At 38.7% G+C, this 21,371-nt stretch overlaps 1 non-coding gene across 1 annotated transcript; it reads left to right on the top strand.

Annotated features, from left to right (window-relative positions):
• Positions 1 to 18,209: 18,209 nt before the first annotated feature.
• On the top strand, positions 18,210 to 18,316 carry LOC141616523 (small nucleolar RNA R71). Its single transcript, XR_012530867.1, has one exon. It is a non-coding gene; the product is annotated as a small nucleolar RNA R71 (small nucleolar RNA).
• The last annotated feature ends 3,055 nt before the right edge of the window (positions 18,317 to 21,371 follow it).

The raw sequence follows: 21,371 nt of genomic DNA, 5'->3' as shown, positions 1-21,371 counted from the left end.
ATATTATTCATAACATATTTATTATTATTATTATTATTATTATTATTATTATTATTATTATTATTATTATATTTAATATTATTATATTAATAAGTTATTATATTAATAAGTTATTATATTATATTTATTATTTTATTAATATATTCATTATTATTAATATTATTAATCACATATTTATTATTATTTATTATATTTAATATTATTATATTAATAGTTATTATATTAGACCTATTATTATTATTATCAATTTTTTTAGTTATTATTATTATATTATATTATTATTTTATATTAATAATATATTATTATTATTATTACTATATTTATTATTATATTACTATTTTATTTTTTATATATCTTATTAGATTATTATTATTATATTATATTAATATATTATATTATTATTATTATTAATGAATAATATTATTATAATATTTATTATTATTATTATTGGTATTATTGTTATTATAATATTTATTATTATTTTCATTATAATATTTATTATTATTATTATTGGTATTATTGTTATTATTATCAGTATAATTTTTTTAATATTATTTTAGTTCAGTTCAGATAAGTTAAGTTAAGTTCGATTCGATTCAATCCATTAAGTTCATCTCGATTCGATTCACTCCATTAAGTCCAGATTCGATTCGATTCGATTCGATTCGAGATAATTTCAGTTCAAAAGAACATGACCTTAATCATTAAGCTAAGGGGGACCGAACGATAATTTAACATACATACGTAGTATATGAAAACTCAATGGCAGTCGGGCCCCTCCCTGCATAGCAATCTAAACTATTAACTTCGTATGTGAGTATTTAATACTCAATCATTCAGCTAAGGGGGGCCGAACGATAATTTAACACACATATATGAAAACTCAGCGGCGCCCTAGAGACCCTCTCCCTACATAACAAAGGTGCTCCACTACTTGGCAGACACAATTAAGTCTTTCCTTTTCAAATATTTTTAAGAAAAAAGAAAGCTGCTTTTTTTAAATATTGAACTCTCCTTCCTTTACTTGGGACTGACAATACGGCCGCACGTATTGTTGCAATAGCTCTTGTGTAACACCCCCATACACCAAGGTGCCTTACCAAGACCACCTTAGGCATAGAGGTGCTACCATCCCGGTTACCCGAGTCAATGTATATCAAATTGACCATAAAAGAACATACTTTAAATATTTAAGTTTAACGATTACATAACCAAAACTGTAAAGTGAAAAACAACTGTTCTCAAAATTGTAAACCAACTAAGTGAAACTGTCTTAACAAACACAACGGAAGACTAAAGACTCTGATATGTGATGACTCCATCCCCAACTAGATCCCGCGCGTATCCAAGATATACCTGTCAAACAACTGCTCACCACCCCGAATGGATCACCACAGTTTTTAAAACATTTAAACTGGGTCAGTTACTGATTACACAAAAACAATACAACAGAAACAATACACAATTATCCAATCTCCATCATAACTCCACACACCTGACTACACACTAAAGTGTGTAGTCATCACAACAAGTATTCCACACCACCAGTGGGGGACCGCAGCCGTTCCCACCGAAGCTCCGCTCATCTCATCCGAGCGATAACCCATGTTCCTTAATGTGCACATCCCCTCCTGTGGCGGGTTCCACAGAGGGTGAATCAAGGGCGTGACACCACTTCCGCAAGTGACTCCACTCAGCCGAGGGCGCACCTCGAGAACCACTGACAAACAATCACAACCAACGATATTATACAACAACAATTACCAATCACCAATTCCAATACGATATGAATCAACAACAATAAACAACCATCAACAACACTATGTAATCAATAACCGAGTAGGGAAACCCTACTTGGAGTAAGCAACCACGAGACCGTCACAAGCAGCTAATCAGCAAAGTTCCTCTATGAAATAGCCTCCTATCAAATACACAATCATACAATTACCATCTAGTATGAAAATACTCCCCAAACCCCCAAATTACCCAATTAGGGTTTGTGGATGCGGGCCCACGGGGGTCGCTCGGGAGAAAACGAGCAAGCTTTGCATTTGTGGAGTCGCCACCAACTTATTGTGGAAAATTTGAAACCGTTCGAATACCTCATGCCATGTCAAGACACAAAGTAGTGACATGAACAACAAAAACTCGTTACCCTTAGCATTCTATGTCTAGAATGACTCTCGTGGATGCCAATGTACACGGATGTTCACAGAGATCTGGAGTAAGGAGTGAGGGTACGTATTAGGAAGCTCTTTTGTTCGAACACCTAATCCCGCCCGCCTCGATAGCGGCCTCTACTAATGATTAGGGAAAATCGTCTATACTCGATATGTTGAAGGTTATTTGCATGCTATGCAACATCCATTAGATTAATCCTAACATGTGAGAATTAACTAAGTCGGTATACACGTAATTTAACATGCATTATGTCGAGGTAGAGATTTAGGTTAATTGCATGTGAGAGCATACAAACAATAATAAAGATACAATAAAATACAATAATTAAAATAACAATAATTACATTGGTTTAATTGATCTACGTCGAAAATACATTTAAAACGGATGATTTGAGAAAAAGAAAGGGAAAATAAATTAACGAACCTATTATTAGGTGATAATACGAGTAATAGTTAATTAATACGTAAGCTAATAGCTAAGTCAAAGCAACAACGGAAGTTCAGGGGCAGAATTCAACCCGAAACAGGCGCAGCAGTGCTGCGTCCTTTGGAAGAGGCGCAGTGCTTATTGCGTCTGTTCCTGAAGTGAATTCTGGCTGTGAAGCCGGAATTGCATATCGTTAATTTTCATTGGTGAATTTAATGCTTGATTATCGATATTTGACTCGGATAGAAGTGGTTTAATATATTATTTACATGCAAATTAGTAGTAAAAACAATAAAAGACGGGATAAAACTAATTAGAACAAATTAATTACAAGATTAATTACAAGGTTAATTACAAATTAACAAACTAGTTAGGTTATTAATGCTATACTATAGTACTGATGATAATGATAATTAACAGATGAAAATATACAAAAGATGAATTTCAGAGACTTGATATAGACGAATCGAATCTCTAAAACCCGGATTTGATTTTGATGACGAAAACCCGCAAATATGAGTTATGAGGGATTTAAGTCGGGAATTAAAAGATGATAAATTAATGATGAACATATGTTAAATTATCATGCTAATAAAATAAGAACAAGCAAAGACGAAATAAGATAAAATGACGATTAAACAAAAGATTTAAGGAAGAAGAAGGAAAGCAGGAACTGCGGCAGCCTCAGGAAGAGGCGCAGCAGGTGCTACGTCCCTTCGAAGAGGCGCAGCAGTTGCTGCATTCCTTCTCGACATCTGTCTCCCGTTAATCCGTAAAAAGGGTTTGAATAAAGGTTTGGTAAATCGGTTTTGAATATATTTTCGACGTGAATCTTACAACAATGATTACAAAAATAAAGTACAATAGTAAAAGATGGGATTTACACCCTCAGACTTACATGTTTGACGAAACGAGATTAACTAAGTTAACGTTTAGTGATGCTCGATGATCGGTCCGTTTCGTGTTCACAATTAAAGGTGTGGTCGTTGGGTCACGTCCGAATCAAAACACAATTTATAACTTCACAAATAACTCTACAATTAGTAAAGAGGCAAGTAAAGGTCGGATCCCAAGGGACGGGTATTGAAATGAGATTTATATTGAAACTAGTGGTGTCTTAGGGGTGTCACAAATTGGGTTGATGTAGAAGGTCACTAACTAAAATAGCAATGAAAATAAACTAGCAAGATGAATTAAAAGGGGTGTAAACAATTGATTAAAAAGCACTAGGGTGTCATGGGATCATAGGGGAATTATGGGAATTGATCATACAAACATGTTCTCAAATTATAAGCAAGCAATTATTGTTGTGATGGATTGAGTTGGGTTATATCTTACAATCCTAGGAAAGTTTGGGTCCCGGAGCCGAATCGATTAGATTGTACAACACCTACAAGTCGACTTAATCTTCCCTACTCAACAACATGCATGGTCTAATGAGACTCGAGTTGGGTTTGTCTTACAAGTCTGTTTGAAAAGATAGGAGATGGTAGTAAATGCAAGGATTCATAGGCTTAGCATTTCATCAAATATAACATGTGCATGAGTTGAGATCAAAACAAGCAAGCAAATAAAACATGAAAGCATATTAATTTAAGCATGAATCATTCCCCATGTTGGTTTCCCCTAATCACCCATTAACCCTAGCTAAGAGACTACTCACTCATTATCATGTTGATCATGCTAGCAAGGTTGTCAATCATACCAACAAAATGAAGCATGACGAATAAATGAAAGTAATTAACAATAATTAAAAAGGGATTAAGAGAATTACACCTACTAATGATTCCAATAATAAAACAAAGATAAAAGAAGTACTTGATGCTTGATTGAGAGGTTGTCAATCTCCCAATAATAACCCAAATAATCTTCAATTACCCAAAATAAAGCTTGAACAAAAGAGCGGCAACGGCGCCAAAATTTGATACTGTCGTTTCGTACCAAAAATAAATACCTAAGTACAACTAACTAATAGCTAGTAGTAAGTAGGGTCGATCTCCACAGGGAGGCTAAGTTGCTATCTATCTGCTTAATTCGGTCTGTCAGGGTGTCACAGGAATGGGGTTTTGATTTGATTGCGAACTAACTAGAGACTAAAGCGAGGGAAATGGAAAGGAGAAACTAACAGCAAGAGGAAAGGGAGTATGCTAGGAGTCGGTCTACCGTGGCAGCTATCAATACTTATACTATTGGAAATACTGAGGCGATTAAACTATTGATAAGAAGAGCTATGGTCGTCACCTTTCGGTCCTTATACCGCCCTAGAGTGTAAACAGCTTAACTTTCACCCTCACTGCAATACCCTATTGTAATTAAGCAAGCCTTCCCTTCCAATCTTTCGATCTAGGTCGGGGTTAACTAAATTTATGGTCTCCTGCATGCATTCATTCGACCGGATAACAATTAAATTGCTTAAAACAATTCCTACCGCAAGTCTAACCTATTCAAGTCAGTTAAAACATGCTACCACGGCTTCCCTAATCCTAACATACTAAGGGATTTAGCTAGACATGGAGGTGGGGGAAACAAGAATAAAATAAATAATAACAATAAACATTAAAAAGAAAGAGAAAAAGGGAAGAAGGAATTACTAGATTAAAGGATCCGGAAATGAAGAAATAAAAAGTAACAGTAGCAGAAGTACAGTAACCGAGTCAGTGAGAAGAGAAGAGAGAAAAAGAGAGGAGGTAACGTGCTAACTCCTTCAATTTATTTATAGCCTCAAAAGAAGTAAAACCTAATCTAAGCTTAACGTGAATGGAGGCCCAGTAGCTTGTAATTGCTCGATCGAGCAGTTAAGCCACTCGATCGAACAGTTCCTGCGTCTGTTTACTCGATCGACCAACGATAAGGCTCGATCGAATGGTTCCTGGTTCCAGCTCGTGTTGGTCTTGTAATTTGGTCTTTGACTTGTCCTTTTAGCTCCCGAAACACCTTCACGCATCCCAAGACAACAATAAATCCCGCTCCAAATTATCTCTTTCTCCAAATGCATGCTAAACGGACGGTAAGTAGCTTGATTCTACCACTTTCGGATCCATTCCTGCAAATAAGACAAAATACACCAAAGTAGCATATTCGGGGCATTTCGTAGCATAAAACCACGATAAAAGCATAGAAATACGTGCATAAAGTAGGCTAAAAAGACTATATAAAATGCACGTATCAAATCTCCCCAAACCGAACCTTTACTCGTCCCCGAGTAAACTAAAATGCAACTAAAGGAACGGAAAAAGATAACTCAGAGCTAGCTACAAATGCCCACTTAAGCCAATTTAATGCAAGCAAACTAACACTTATAGCAGATAGTCAAATGCAAACGAGTTATAAGATGCTTATAATAAAGCTGAACCGTCGACCTTGCAAAACCTTTAATAATGGACTCTCACGGGTCACTCTTTCTCTCATGAAGCAAAGGGCAAGCATATATATGTAAGAGAGGAAGAAAAATAGTCGCTCACCTAAACTACGACCCACATAAACATGCATGCAACTAATATGATAAACAATTCTAGCTACCGCACATACATTCCAACCCAACAAGGTCCTGTCACAGCCGAGGGCTTACAAAAATATGGCAAAGTGAGGCAATGGGTAAGAAAAGGCAAAACAATTTATGGGAATGTGGAGGTATAGGTGATCAAGCTAGTACCTAAACAAAACCATATGGGAACATCCATTTCTCAACTCAATTATGAAATTAAGCACATGCCCTTCATTTGGCATAAAACTCACCAAACCAAACCAGACATACTCCTCAAATAATATAAGATAGAACATAGGAGTAGAAACCGTCAACTAACAACATCTTTTTTTCTTTTCGATTTCTTTTTCTATTTTTTTCTTTTCTCACGGTTTCTTGTTTTCTTCTTTTTCGAATTCTTTTTTTTTCTTTCATATTCTTTTTTTTTTCTTTTTCACGTCATTCTTTTTCCATCATCCTCCTTTTCTTCATAAAATACCAACTCCGAATCAATAGATTATGCGCCAATATTTGATACAATAGAAAATATACCGCAAAACAATCTAAACTAGCTTGACAAGGCAGGCTAAATTTGGATGTAGCTAAGGGTCAACTGGCAAATTTGGCTAATGTGGAGTTTGTGGGTAAAAATGAAAGAAAGGGAAATTGTAAGCACCTCCCTGCATGTGACACCAACCACTAACCCGAATGTATGTAGGCAAAAAGCAATTGAATTTCATATACGTGCAAATTAATGAACATGTTATGCAAGGAGTAACTACTCACAATCCTACATGAAACTGGTCATAAATGACACCAGTTTATAAGGCTCTAAATCTTAGAAATTATAAGTAGGTTGCCAAAATTTCAGGTCAAGTCTATTCGTTCAGCGAAATTAAACATTAACTCGTAAATTATGCAAAAGACAAAGCTAAAAGATAACAGTTCAATGCAAGGCTTAAGCAAAAAGACAGTTATAGAGCAATATCATCATGGAAATCTACCGTTCCGACTCAACCTATATGCTAAATTAAACGTGAAATTTTTTGAATTTTTATCTATTTCTGATTTTTATTGAATTTTTTTTTTTTTTGAATTTTAACGAAAATAAACAACAATGCAAGCATAAAATTAAACGTGATAACTGAAATGCAATAAAAACAATATGCGAACACGGATATGGATGCATAACCTCCCCAAACCAAACCGTACAATGCCCCCATTGTACCAAAACATGGAAAGGAAACGCAAACTAAAAGAGAAAGGGAGTAAAAGCGGAAAAAACTCACAAAATAGCGCGAATAAGGGGACTCCCCAAACCGACCATGAAATGGGAGGTTGCTAAAGGCCCGGAAAACCGTCTCAAGAAGCTAATCCAAGTCAATCGAATGAATGGGCATCCAAAACTGCTCGATCGAGAAGAAAGGCATTCGATCGAGTAGTTTCTCTTTTCGCAGGTGGTCGATCGAGTAAATATTTCACTCGATCGAGTGAATATAGCAGAAAAAGCTCTCGATCGAGTACAAAAAGTACTCGATCGAGTAATCCCCAGTGCATACCTGCAAAAACGCAATAAGAACAGCCCGCAAACTAACAAGACAAGCATACTAGAGAAAGTCTATGGTATAAAAACCTTTTATTACAACTTAAGGTAAATAAAAATGCAGAAATAAATCGCCGGGTTGCCTCCCGGGTAGCGCTAGCTTCAGTCAGGTCCCAGCTCGACCTTCTTTTCTTCGAGCCTCTCTAACTAAATACAATCAAAACAGCTCAAAGCGCGCAGCAACCTGTCAAATAGCTGCGCATGTGCTACACAGAAGCATAAGTAGCACAAAAGTGGAATACAGAAATAGGAAATAAAAATATAAAACCGTTGAAGTCTAACAAATTTCCTATGTGAGCTCCTAAATTTATCCACAAAATAAAGGAGCGCGGGAGCAACTGTCAATATGTAAGGGTCCCGATTCAGATTAGCAATTTTGAAATGATAAGGACGGTGGAAAATCGTTAAATTACGCGTCCACATGTGAGAGGGTATAGCATTAAAAGAAGGAGCACAAATAAAACGAGGCAATATACTGTTAAAACAAACAATAATGAAATTATCGCTTACTACCTCGGGTGGGTCGCTCTCAACGACGGAATCACTGACAAAGGAATGCATTACCTCATCCGTGCTAGGAGCAATTACCGTCTCAGCTGCTTCTTTATCAACCTCCTCAGTGGAATCCATCCCGTAGATCGCAACTTCAAGTGTATCCGACTCGGCTGTGAATAGGGGAGGTTCACCGTAACCTTCATCATCGTCAAACTCGTCATCCAATATGAACCCAAGTGACGAATTAAAGCTCCCAATGGCCATTTCAGTCGATCGAGCAGAATAATCACTCGATCGACCACTTTCCTCCTGCACTTCACTCGATCGAGAAGGGATATTACTCGATCGAGGACTGTCTTTGGGAAATTCACTCGATCGACCATTATAAGTCACTCGATCGAGTGATTCTTCCTGTACAGTGCTGACATCCCCGCATACACTCTGGAAATACGCTAGAAAGTCGTCATCCGAAATATAGAAATCATTTTCAGCAATGGGTAACGCGGGTTCTTCATGGGAAGAACTGCTCTTGATCAAGTACACCTCTTTCGGTTGCCGATCATCCAACCCAGCTGTTAGCCGAGCAATTTCAGACTGCAACTCAGTGACTTGAGTACCCATATATCTATCATATTCTAGAATTAAGGATTTCAGCTCCGCGATCTCTTTTTTCAGTGTATCATGAGAATCTCGTTGCGGTGGCCATTGATGGGGAGGATGTGGCGGCACAACTACAAATGCATTGTGCTCAAGAAGACCACATCCCCAAGATTTCTTCCTTTCCCAACTAGCAGGTTTTTTCACTTGGGCTTCAAACCGAGCAATTAGTCGGGAGACAGATGTCATCTTGGCAAGAGGGATCGAAGGTACTCAAGCCTTCCCTTCGATAATCTCCCTCGTGCTTGTCTAATAAACCCGTAAGCCTATCAAAACAAAGACTAAAGAAAAAGATAAGAACAGCCTCAAGGTACTTAGTCTTCCCTTGAGGCGAAAGGACAAACAAAATGAAACAGATAAAAAGCGTCGCCTCCCCGGCAACGGCGCCAAAATTTGATACTGTCGTTTCGTACCAAAAATAAATACCTAAGTACAACTAACTAATAGCTAGTAGTAAGTAGGGTCGATCTCCACAGGGAGGCTAAGTTGCTATCTATCTGCTTAATTCGGTCATCGTCGGTGTCACAGGAATGGGGTTTTGATTTGATTGCGAACTAACTAGAGACTAAAGCGAGGGAAATAGAAAGGAGAAACTAACAGCAAGAGGAAAGGGAGTATGCTAGGAGTCGGTCTACCATGGCAGCTATCAATACTTATACTATTGGAAATACTGAGGCGATTAAACTATTGATAAGAAGAGCTATGGTCGTCACCTTTCGGTCCTTAAACCGCCCTAAAGTGTAAACAGCTTAACTTTCGCCCTCACTGCAATACCCTATTGTAATTAAGCAAGCCTTCCCTTCCAATCTTTCGATCTAGGTCGGGGTTAACTAAATTTATGGTCTCCTGCATGCATTCATTCGACCGGATAACAATTAAATTGCTTAAAACAATTCCTACCGCAAGTCTAACCTATTCAAGTCAGTTAAAACATGCTACCACGGCTTCCCTAATCCTAACATACTAAGGGATTTAGCTAGACATGGAGATGGGGGAAACAAGAATAAAATAAACAATAACAATAAACATTAAAAAGAAAGAGAAAAAGGGAAGAAGGAATTACTAGATTAAAGGATCCTAAAATGAAGAAATAAAAAGTAACAAAGAGCAAAAGTACAAGAATGGCAGTCGGTGAGAAGAGAAGAGAGAAAAAGAGAGGAGGTAACGTGCTAACTCCTTCAATTTATTTATAGCCTCAAAAGAAGTAAAACCTAATCTAAGCTTAACGTGAATGGAGGCCCAGTAGCTTGTAATTGCTCGATCGAGCAGTTAAGCCACTCGATCGAACAGTTCCTACGTCTGTTTACTCGATCGACCAACGATAAGGCTCGATCGAATGGTTCCTGGTTCCAGCTCGTGTTGGTCTTGTAATTTGGTCTTTGACTTGTCCTTTTAGCTCCCGAAACACCTTCACGCATCCCAAGACAACAATAAATCCCGCTCCAAATTATCTCTTTCTCCAAATGCATGCTAAACGGACGGTAAGTAGTTTGATTCTACCACTTTCGGATCCATTCCTGCAAATAAGACAAAATACACCAAAGTAGCATATTCGGGGCATTTCGTAGCATAAAACCACGATAAAAGCATAGAAATACGTGCATAAAGAAGGCTAAAAAGACTATATAAAATGCACGTATCACCTACTAATGATTCCAATAATAAAACAAAGATAAAAGAAGTACTTGATGCTTGATTGAGAGGTTGTCAATCTCCCAATAATAACCCAAATAATCTTCAATTACCCAAAATAAAGCTTGAACAAAAGAGAGATTAAGGAAACAAAACTTGTATTAGAACTTGATTAATTGTTGATTACAAAACTAAAGAGAGATTTGATTGATATTAACTACTCTAATTATTGATAAGAAGAACATCCTCTTCTAATTAGACTAATGGGGTATTTATAGTGGAAATTAGGAGGATGCATTAGGGTTAACTAAGGGCTAAACTAGTAATTACACTTTTTAGATTGAGCAGGGAAGAGCCGGTATTTTCCGAAGGAAGGGCTTATTTCTTTTTAACTTGGAGAAGAGGAAATCGCGCTGTAGAGGAATCCGTGCGTATTGGGGTCGGGACGGGCGGATTCTGGGGGTGGGAGACGAGCGGATTCGAGGGAATCCGGGCGGATTCTGGCGGTGCAATCTGAGCGTCTTTGGAGGAAACCGCTCGGATTGTGCTGTGAGGAGACGTGCGGATTGGAGACAATCCGCTCGGATTGTAGCTCAGCACAAATTCTTCTTCTTTTCTTCCCTTTTCTTCATGAAATCCTTGGGGATTTCCTCGGGGACTCAAGGATCCTTTCCCAACATTGCTCATCTACTATAATATGTACAAAGGCCTTCTAATCTGGTCTCTCCTTGACGCTTGGTCATTAGATTCGATCAATTTAGTCTCGTTTTGCCATGAAAATGCAAGATTCTTACTCCTTTCCTACCAAGGGATCAAAATCTCAAAGAATATGCAAAACAAAGAACTAAAGATAATAAATGACCCAAATATGCACTAAAAAGCATGGGAACAAGGCTAATTCGGGGACTAAATGTGCGCTAATTATGGTCACATCAAATATCCCCAAACCGAACCTTTGCTCGTCCCGAGTAAAGAGGTGACAAATATTAGGACCATTACTAACCTATCCTAATAATATAGCCGATATGAGACAATTAGCGGGTCTCACTCCGCCCTTTCAACTCACAACAAGACAACCATGTGGTAAGATGCCTTCTTGCAAGGCAAGGTGGGTCTTGCCAAAATGGCGACACATCCAAACATTAAGCACACAAAATCACATAATGGATGCATCTACAAAAGAATAGCCACTTCCTCATCAAGTGGCGGAGGCACTAAAGAGGAACAAATTTAAGAGCATGTACACAAATACTAGTTCAACAAATTACTAAGGCTAAGAGGATGGCACTAAATCACCTCCAAATGGTGTTAAACTAGACTACTTTCGTCCTCAATTTCCAAATGCTTTCGTCAAGAGCGATCGGATGGTGGTGGAATTATGATCCCTATGATGCTAGTAGCATATGACATGACAAGTCTCGAATTCTCTACAAAAGTAAAGGTCATGGATCGTCCCAAGCTCGACCAAGTGGCTTGACAAAAAGGCTTTTTGGGAATGAAATGCTCAAATTTTTATACACAATGGGTGGATATGACTAGTATTCAAAATTGTCCTCATTTCACTTTCACATTTCAAAAATTTAAGATGGGGTTTGTCCCTTCCGGGCTAGTGTCCTTTGCTTTCGCCAATCGCTTATTAGGCAACCGGTTAACCTCTAGACAATAGCTTTTCGGGGTGATAGTCACTCTGTCTCTGAGCGGCCGAATTCACAACCGTGTGGGGGCCCAATTCAATGGATCCCGCACCAAAGCACATCGAAGTGGTACGCCTCCATCAAAACAACTTAAAATTTCTCAACATTTCAACATTTCATAACATTTGAGGTTTCCTTGGCTTTGAATTACTTCCACATGACAAAATTCCTTGAAATGAGCACTTCAAACTTATTGATAGAAAATATTTTTGGGTTGCCTTACCACAAGGTCAAACAAGGTCACTTAGACAAGTTAACCAAGTCCACATCGCATCACGGGGTTGGATAGGTGACTCACATGCAAACCCTTGACTAGGCCTTGGGTCATGGGTCAAAAGATACTAGTATGACACTATCTAGGGTGTTTTACAACCATTCTAGTAGACAAAGTTTTAAGTTGAACAAGTATTTGTAATGGCTTAGTTGCTCTTGTCAAAGTTCCTAATTAGGCATTTGTCAAAATGTTTCTAACATGCAACTACATGCCATGATGCAACTAATATAAACATCCTAATGCAAGTGATTCTATCAACTAATATGACATATAAACTAAATGCAAGTCCTAAGTTCACATTGTTATACCACATTAATCAAAATAAAGCCACATAGTCATTAACATAAAGAGGAAAAAGGAGATTGGAAAGATCATACCATGCGGTCTTCAATATCCTCATGTCTCGGATGTGGAGTAGTCGATCAATGTGAACAAGGATAGAACAAACACAATATATACAAAACAATATACACAAGACTATAAAAGGAAATAAACATGTTTTTGGGTTTTCAATTTTTCAAGTTTTTATGATTTTCGAAATTTTTCAAATTTTTTTGGATTTTTGAATAAGAGTTAAATGTTAGAATTCCCATCCCCACACTAATATGGGCTTTGTCCTCAATGGCCAAAATGATGGAAATTATGCAAAGATGATGCATGATTTCTATACTAAATGCAATCTACACTAAGCTATACTACATGATGCATGGTTTTTGTTATGACGGAGAGGATAATTTAGATTACCTCCCGTTGTGTATGCATTAACTTCCCCAAACCGAGTGAGACACTATTGCTAATGTCCAAGGATGGGTGTAGTTCATGCACACACTATGCAATGCATGAAACTAATTTGTCATTTTGGATTTTGAAAATGGGAACAATAAAATGAGAACACCTCAATGGTACCGAGGTGTGAGTCCTCTATGGTGCTAGGACTACTCCAAAAATGATCAAGAAAAATAATTAAAACAAAGAGAGAAATAGACAAACCATGAGAGGGTAGGAGTCTCCAAGGCTTGCTAATCTTCCATCATGTCATCACCATCATCACTTTCCTCATTAGAAGTGGTCACATTGCCACTTCCCTCTTCATTTGCTTCATCACTTTCTTCCTTGTCTTGCTCATCATCTTCTTCACCATCCTCTCCTCCTTCTTCACTTGCTTCTTCACCAATGTTATCATCAACTTATTCATTACCAACAACCTCATTGTCACCCGAAACGACCCTAGATGCACCCGGAAATAGGACTTCTCTATCCGCCCAACTAGGCAAAGGACATGATGGATCAAGTAGTCCTTGCCTAGCTAAGTGTAGGAGGGGTGGATATTGAGCCAAGTAAGCATTTTTCCGATCCTCAAAGGCTTGCTTGTGCATTGCTTGCATGAGAAGAGTCAAATAATCATTTCTAGCTTCAACTCCTTCCGGCTTGAACTCTTGATACTCAAAGGGGTAAGGTGGTATGATAATGTAAGAGGAGGGCATTTCAAGTTCACCCTTTTGTTGTTGAATAATATACTCGGCCTCTTTAGAAAGGGGAAGTAGATAATTGGTCCGGTGGACACTTAGACGACAAATCTTTGAAGGCAAAGTGAACGATCTAGCTTCACTAGTGAGCCATCCATACTTAGTGTCAAGGGGGTTATGGGCAACCCACTTGTACTTGTGTATCATAGTATGCAAATCAACAAGATGACCACCCTCCTTTGCTTTGTACTTGTTATCCTTGTTGAAGTTAGGATCAAAGTACTTAGCTAGGATAGTGACTAGGCCGCCATTGACAATAACGGTAGTGCCCTTCTTTCCACAATCAATGTTGAGCCATCTATCTACCAAGAGCCTCAAAGAATTGTAAGGCTTGGTGTGTACTCTTCCAATGTTCAAAGCCGATTCAAGAAGAATAAAATCAAGTTTGGTGAAATGGTTGGTATCTTTTCTTGCAATAATGGTGTTTCCCATGACCTTGTGCCATACTCTTATGCCCGGATGGTGGACTAAAAGAGCACGACTCGCATGAAAGTCCTCAAATTTCCTTCCGGAAATTGCCTCCCAAAGAGGGTCGGGGTCATACTTTCCATAATTCTTAAAATAACTCGGTTCATCACTAAGACCCAAGATTCCACCCAATTCCCTAAAGGAAATGCGTCTACTAACATTAGCTAGACGAAACTCGAGATTCTCCCTACTCTCAACTTTGGTGACTTTCAAAGAACTCAAAAATTCCAAGGTAAGGGAGGGGTATGTCAATTCTTTTGACTCAAATAATTTCTCTAACCCCATGGCTTTGAAAAAGGCTCTAGTTTGCTCAAGGACACCCAACTTTCCCAAGGTGTCTTCACAAATAAATTTGGTGGATTGAGGTGATTTCCTAGCAAACTTGGCAAAAGTATTTCTATGGGTTTCAGAAATAAAAGTTACCTCCGGATAATGCAAAAGTTGATCGATTTCCGGAGTAGAGGATGTTGTTGCTCCCATAGAAGGTTGTTGTTGTTGTTGCACTTCCAAGTTTGGTGTTGCTACCACCATAGCCAATGCTTTCTTTGCTTGAAGAGCCTTTTGCCTTTGTGAAAGTGTCTTTGGTGCCTTTGTTGCCTTTGTTGCTCCCTTAGTCCTTGCCATTGATGAATTAACCAAGAAAAGAATGAAAAATCTTCAATTTGTAGTGTACCCAAATCGATTTAAAGGTGAAAGGCTTTGCCTTTATGAATTCAAAAATCGACTCAAAGGTTGAAGATTTTGTGCTTGGTTTTGATTTTTATTGAAGAAGGAGTGATTAATTTGTTGTTAGAAGGATGATTTGATTTGATTTTGGTGAATGTTGTTGAGGGATTTTGTTTTTGTGATGGAGAGGATGAGGGTTTTGATGTTTTGAAGTAGTGTTATGAATGAATGAATGAATGAATGAAGGTGGGAGGGGTTTTATAAAGACCGAAATTTTCGAACTGCAGGGGCAATCCGTGCGGATTCTGCCCAATACGGGCGGATTCTGCACTTTCTGGGTTTGATAAAACTCGCCTAAAGACGGGCGTATTCGAGAGAAGACGCTCGGATTTGGTTGATACGGGACGGGCGGATTCTCTTGAAGACGGAAGGATTTGAGTCCAGGAAATTTTTCTTGTTTTCCTCAACAGAGAAGACGGGCGTCTTCTTTCCAGGACGGACGGATTTGCGAGAGACGGGCGGATTGCTTTGTTCAGACGCCCGATTCTCTTACATAAAAAATATTTCAAAATTGCATCTCATAGGGACGTGCGTCTTACGCCCATGACGCTCGAATTGCAGGAAAACGGGCGGATTCTCTTGAAGACGCTCGGATTGTACCCTTTTGTACCGGATTCGATTCCATCCGTGTACAATGCATTTCCCTTACCATTCTTCTATTCTTCTTAAAATCTTGTGTTCTCCATTGTGGGGGCACTACTAAGGCATGGATAGCCTAGGCAATTGTCATCCCCACACTAAGGTAAAGCACTACACATCAATTGAAATTGTTAGTCCCTCCCTCACTTCTCTCAAACATAACAAATATCTTGATCAAAGTAAATAAAATAAATCCAAAGATGACAAAAATGCAATACAAGAATTGAAATGCGAGTTAGGGAGTTAGAAGTATTTACAAACGGTGGTTTAGGGAGGACTCCACCAAACTCTCATTCTTGATGAGATGTCAAGGGGGCATGTTCAAGGTGTTGTTGATGTTGCTCAACACCTTGAAGAAATAATTAAAAGCTTGTTCATTATCGTTGTAAAGCTCTTCAATAGACCTTTGCCCTTGTTTTTGATCTTGATCGATGGCATTACCAATGTAGGGATTAAAAATCCCTTCAAATTCGTCGTCCCAAAGACCACAAACTTCATTAAGTTGATCATTGAAAATTTCTTGATTTGATGGAGACAACTCTCCCAAATTCTTCTCTTGGCCAATGAGGCCATTCTCTTCTTCTTTGGTTGATTTTGATGAGCTTTGCAAGCTCTCCTTGTCACAATTCACTTGCTCTTTGAATGGAGCATCTTCAATTTTTTTCTTCCATTGGATTTCCGATTTCTTCCTCTCATCCTTTCGGCTATAATGATCAATCATGAAACATGGTTCATGCAAACGAGGAGCTCTCATAGTCTTGTCAAGATTAAAGGTTATGCTTTCATCTCCCACCTCTAGAGTGAGCTCTCCATGTTTCACATCAATCACCGCACCCGCGGTGTGTAGGAAAGGTCTTCCTAGAATGATTGGAATGTTGGAATCTTCCTCCATATCAACAATGACAAAGTCCACCGGGATGAAAAACTTCCCAATTAAATGGGGACATCTTCCCATATCCCTAATGGTGTCTTCGTCGATCTATCGGCCATTTGGAGTGTGATGTTGGTGCATTTAAGCTCTCCCATCCCCAACCTTTTACTCACCGAGTATGGCATGACACTCACACTAGCCCCTAGATCACATAAGGCTTTGTTGATCGTTGTGTCGCCAATGGTACACGGTATTGAGAAGCTTCCCGGATCCTTTAGCTTTGGAGGTGAACTCCCTTGAAGTATTGCACTACTCACCTTAGTGAAGGCGATAGTCTCAAGTTTCCGGATTGACTTCTTCTTTGTGAGGATATATTTCATGTATTTCGCATAGGCCGACACGTGATTGATTAATTCCGTGAAAGGAATCGAGACTTCCAAATTCTTCACAATTTCCATGAACTTTCCAAGTTGATCATCAAATTTGGGCTTGGCTTGACGACTTAGAAAAGGAAGTCTAATCACAATGGGCTCCTTCTCCTTGACCTTGTCTTCATTTTTCTTTGAACTTTCTTGTTTTGATGATTCTCCATCCTTGGAGTTTTGCACAATTTCTTCCTTATCACTAGCTTCCACAACTTCATCCTGAACTTGCTTCTTCGGTGCTTCATACCTAGTACCACTTCTCAAGTGAATGGCACTAACCGTTTCATGTCTAGGGGGATTACTTTGAGGTGGTAATTGCCCCTTTTGTCTTTGTGAGCTTGAAGATGCTAGTTGAGTCAATTGTGTTTCCAACATCTTGGTGTGAGCTAGGATGTTGTTGATGGTGGTTTCCTTTGCTTGGCTATCTTTTTGCATTTGAGTGAAAAACTCTTGTTGATTCTTTTGCATTTGGAGGACCGCTTTTTGGACATCAAAACCTTGGTCATTTTGGTGATTGTATGGATTTTGATTTTGATAACCTTGGTTTTGATTGTAAAAGGGTCTTTGATTTTGGTTTCTCATGGGTGGTGGAGTGTATGTTGTTTGAGGGTTTTGAACATTTTGGCTTTTGTATGAGAGATTTGGATGGAATTTGGTGTTTTCATTGTAATAGTTGGAATAAGGGGTACCACTCTTGTATGCTTGGAAAGCATTTACTTGTTCATTCGTTCCCCTACATTCACCTTGGTCATGTCCTAAAGTTCCACAATTCTCACATATCCCACTTGGGATTGATGAGGATGCCGTCATGGCATTAACATGATGCTTTGGTGATTTTGAGACTTCTTCAAGTCTAGCCATAGCTTTTTCAAACTTCAAATTGATTGTATCAATGTGAGCACTAAGTTGAGCACCCAATTGAGTAACGGAGTCCACTTCATGCTTTCCTCCTCTAGTAGCCTTGCGAGGTCTACTATATTGTGAGTTATGGACCGCCATTTCCTCAATCTTGTTCCATGTTTGATTGTCATCAACTTCGGTGAACATTCCATTTGATCCCATGTTGAGAATGTTCCTTGAATCTTCATATAAACCATTCCAAAATTGTTGTACCAAGAACCATTCGCTAAGTCCATGGTGAGGACATGAGCGACAAATTCCCTTGAACCGCTCCCAAGCTTCATACAAAGATTCTTCATCCCTGTGCTTAAAACCCGTGATTTGAGCTCTTAGCATGTTAGTCTTTTCCGGAGGGTAGAATTTTTTTTGTAGAAAGCTAGAGCCAACTTCTTCCAAGAATCTATTCCGAGAGTGGCCTTATCAAGGCCCTTCAACCATTGCTTTGCGGTGCCGATTAGAGAAAAAGGAAATAAGACCCATCTAATTTGGTCTTGAGTCACACCCGTTTGAGAGATTGCATCACAATAGTCGCAAAAGGTTTCCATATGAGAATGAGGGTCTTCACTAGGCATCCCCCCAAATTGGCTCCTTTCAACTAATTGGATGAAGGCGGATTTGGCAATAAAATTTCCGGTTAGATGTTGTGGTGTAGGAGTACCATTGGGTAGGTTCTCCTCGGTGGTGCGGAGTGTGACGAGAATTTAGGCATTGTAGGTTGATTTTGTGGGGTATTGTGTAATGGGTTCTCCTCTCCTTCTATTGCGAAAGGGTTGGTGAACTCAATATTTGGTTGAACAACTTCACTAATACCTCTTAAATTCCTCCTAACAAGTCTCCTATTGTTCGTCAAGGTTCTTTCGATTTCACGGTCAAAAGGTAACAAATCACCTTGTGACCTTCTAGACATGCAAAATATCAAACAACTCGAAAACAATTAGAACAAACCTTGAGGGGTTTTACTTCCCCAAGGCGAAGAAAGACACAACTAATAACAATAAAAAGGAAATCTAAATCAAACAAACACCGTCCCCGGCAACGGCGCCATTTTTGATCGGCCCGTTTCGTGTTCACAATTAAAGGTGTGGTCGTTGGGTCACGTCCGAATCAAAACACAGTTTATAACTTCACAAATAACTCTACAATTAGTAAAGAGGCAAGTAAAGGTCGGATCCCAAGGGACGGGTATTGAAATGAGATTTCTATTGAAACTAGTGGTGTCTTAGGGGTGTCACAAATTGGGTTGATGTAGAAGGTCACTAACTAAAATAGCAATGAAAATAAACTAGCAAGATGAATTAAAAGGGGTGTAAACAATTGATTAAAAAGAACTAGGGTGTCATGGGATCATAGGGGAATCATGGGAATTGATCATATAAACATGTTCTCAAATTATAAGCAAGCAATTATTGTTGTGATGGATTGAGTTGGGTTATATCTTACAATCCTAGGAAAGTTTGGGTCCCAGAGCCGAATCGATTAGATTGGACAACACCTACAAGTCGACTTAATCTTCCCTACTCAACAACATGCATGGTCTAATGAGACTCGAGTTGGGTTATGTCTTACAAGTCTCTTTGAAAAGATAGGAGATGGTAGTAAATACAAGGATTCATAGGCTTAGCATTTCATCAAATATAACATGTGCATGAGTTGAGATCAAAACAAGCAAGCAAATAAAACATGAAAGCATATTAATTTAAGCATGAATCATTCCCCATGTTGGTTTCCCCTAATCACCCATTAACCCTAGCTAAGAGACTACTCACTCATTATCATGTTGATCATGCTAGCAAGGTTGTCAATCATACCAACAAACTGAAGCATGATGAATAAATGAAAGTAATTAACAATAATTAAAAAGGGATTAAGAGAATTATACCTACTAATGATTCCAATAATAAAGCAAAGATAAAAGAAGTACTTGATGCTTGATTGAGAGGTTGTCAATCTCCCAATAATAACCCAAATAATCTTCAATTACCCAAAATAAAGCTTGAACAAAAGAGAGATTAAGGAAATAAAACTTGTATTAGAACTTGATTAATTGTTGATTACAAAACTAAAGAGAGATTTGATTGATATTAACTACTCTAATTATTGATAAGAAGAACATCCTCTTCTAATTAGACTAATGGGGTATCTATAGTGGAAATTAGGGGGATGCATTAGGGTTAACTAAGGGCTAAACTAGTAATTACACTTTTTAGATTGAGCAGGGAGGAGCCGGTATTTTCCGAAGGAAGGGCTTCTTTCTTTTTAACTTGGAGAAGAGGAAATCGCGCTGTAGAGGAATCCGTGCGTATTGGGGTCGGGACGGGCGGATTCTGGTGGTGGGAGACGAGCGGATTCGAGGGAATCCGGGCGGATTCTGGCGGTGCAATCTGAGCGTCTTTGGAGGAAACCGCTCGGATTGTGCTGTGAGGAGACGGGCGGATTGGAGACAATCCGCTCGGATTGTAGCTCAGCACAAATTCTTCTTCTTTTCTTCCCTTTTCTTCATGAAATCCTTGGGGATTTCCTCGGGGACTCAAGGATCCTTTCCCAACATTGCTCATGTACTATAATATGTACAAAAGCCTTCTAATCTGGTCTCTCCTTGATGCTTGGTCATTGGATTCGATCAATTTAGTCTCGTTTTGCCATGAAAATGCAAGATTCTTACTCCTTTCCTACCAAGGGATCAAAATCTCAAAGAATATGCAAAACAAAGAACTAAAGATAATAAATGACCCAAATATGCACTAAAAAGCATGGGAACAAGGCTAATTCGGGGACTAAATGTGCGCTAATTATGGTCACATCACTCGACTCGAATGTACGACGAAAGTGCCCTCTAAGAGGAAAACGAACAAAATTGATTAAGTTGATTGATGTGGAGTTGGTCAAATTGGTCGGTCATGCAAAACGAGGCTGGTACTCAGAAGGATCCGAGCTTACGTGGTCGAAAGTTCAAGCAGGTAGACGCCAAAAAGCACGAGCACGGTCTTAGAATGCAAAGGGAGAAGAGAAGGGCGGACACTCGCGTGAGAAATATGAGGAACGAAGGTCCCTATTTATACTAATCACACGGAGGAATTAGGGTTTCGGAGAAACTTTGGAAGTAAATCTCGAAAAGATCTTAAAATACGCGAAAAGAGCTGGGAAGAGGTACAACAACCATCTGCGTCTCTTGGAAGAGGCGCAACATCTCGCACGTCCTTTCCCCAAGGGTTTCCTTCTGCGGAAGAAAGATTTTCCGCGTTTCTATTATGGAATTGCGGTTGACCTTAATTTCCTTATTATTTATAATATAATTTCGGGAAATACTTTACCAAAAGATTAAAAGATTGAAAATATGGAATAGAAATATCCGGAGCATTCCAGAATATTCTGACTCGATATTTTAAACGGT

The sequence above is a fragment of the Silene latifolia genome, chromosome 11, assembly GCF_048544455.1.
Source record: "Silene latifolia isolate original U9 population chromosome 11, ASM4854445v1, whole genome shotgun sequence".
Taxonomy (NCBI): Eukaryota; Viridiplantae; Streptophyta; class Magnoliopsida; order Caryophyllales; family Caryophyllaceae; genus Silene; species Silene latifolia.
The sequence above is the reverse complement of the archived record's forward strand: the minus strand, read 5'-3'. Positions and strand labels throughout refer to the sequence as shown.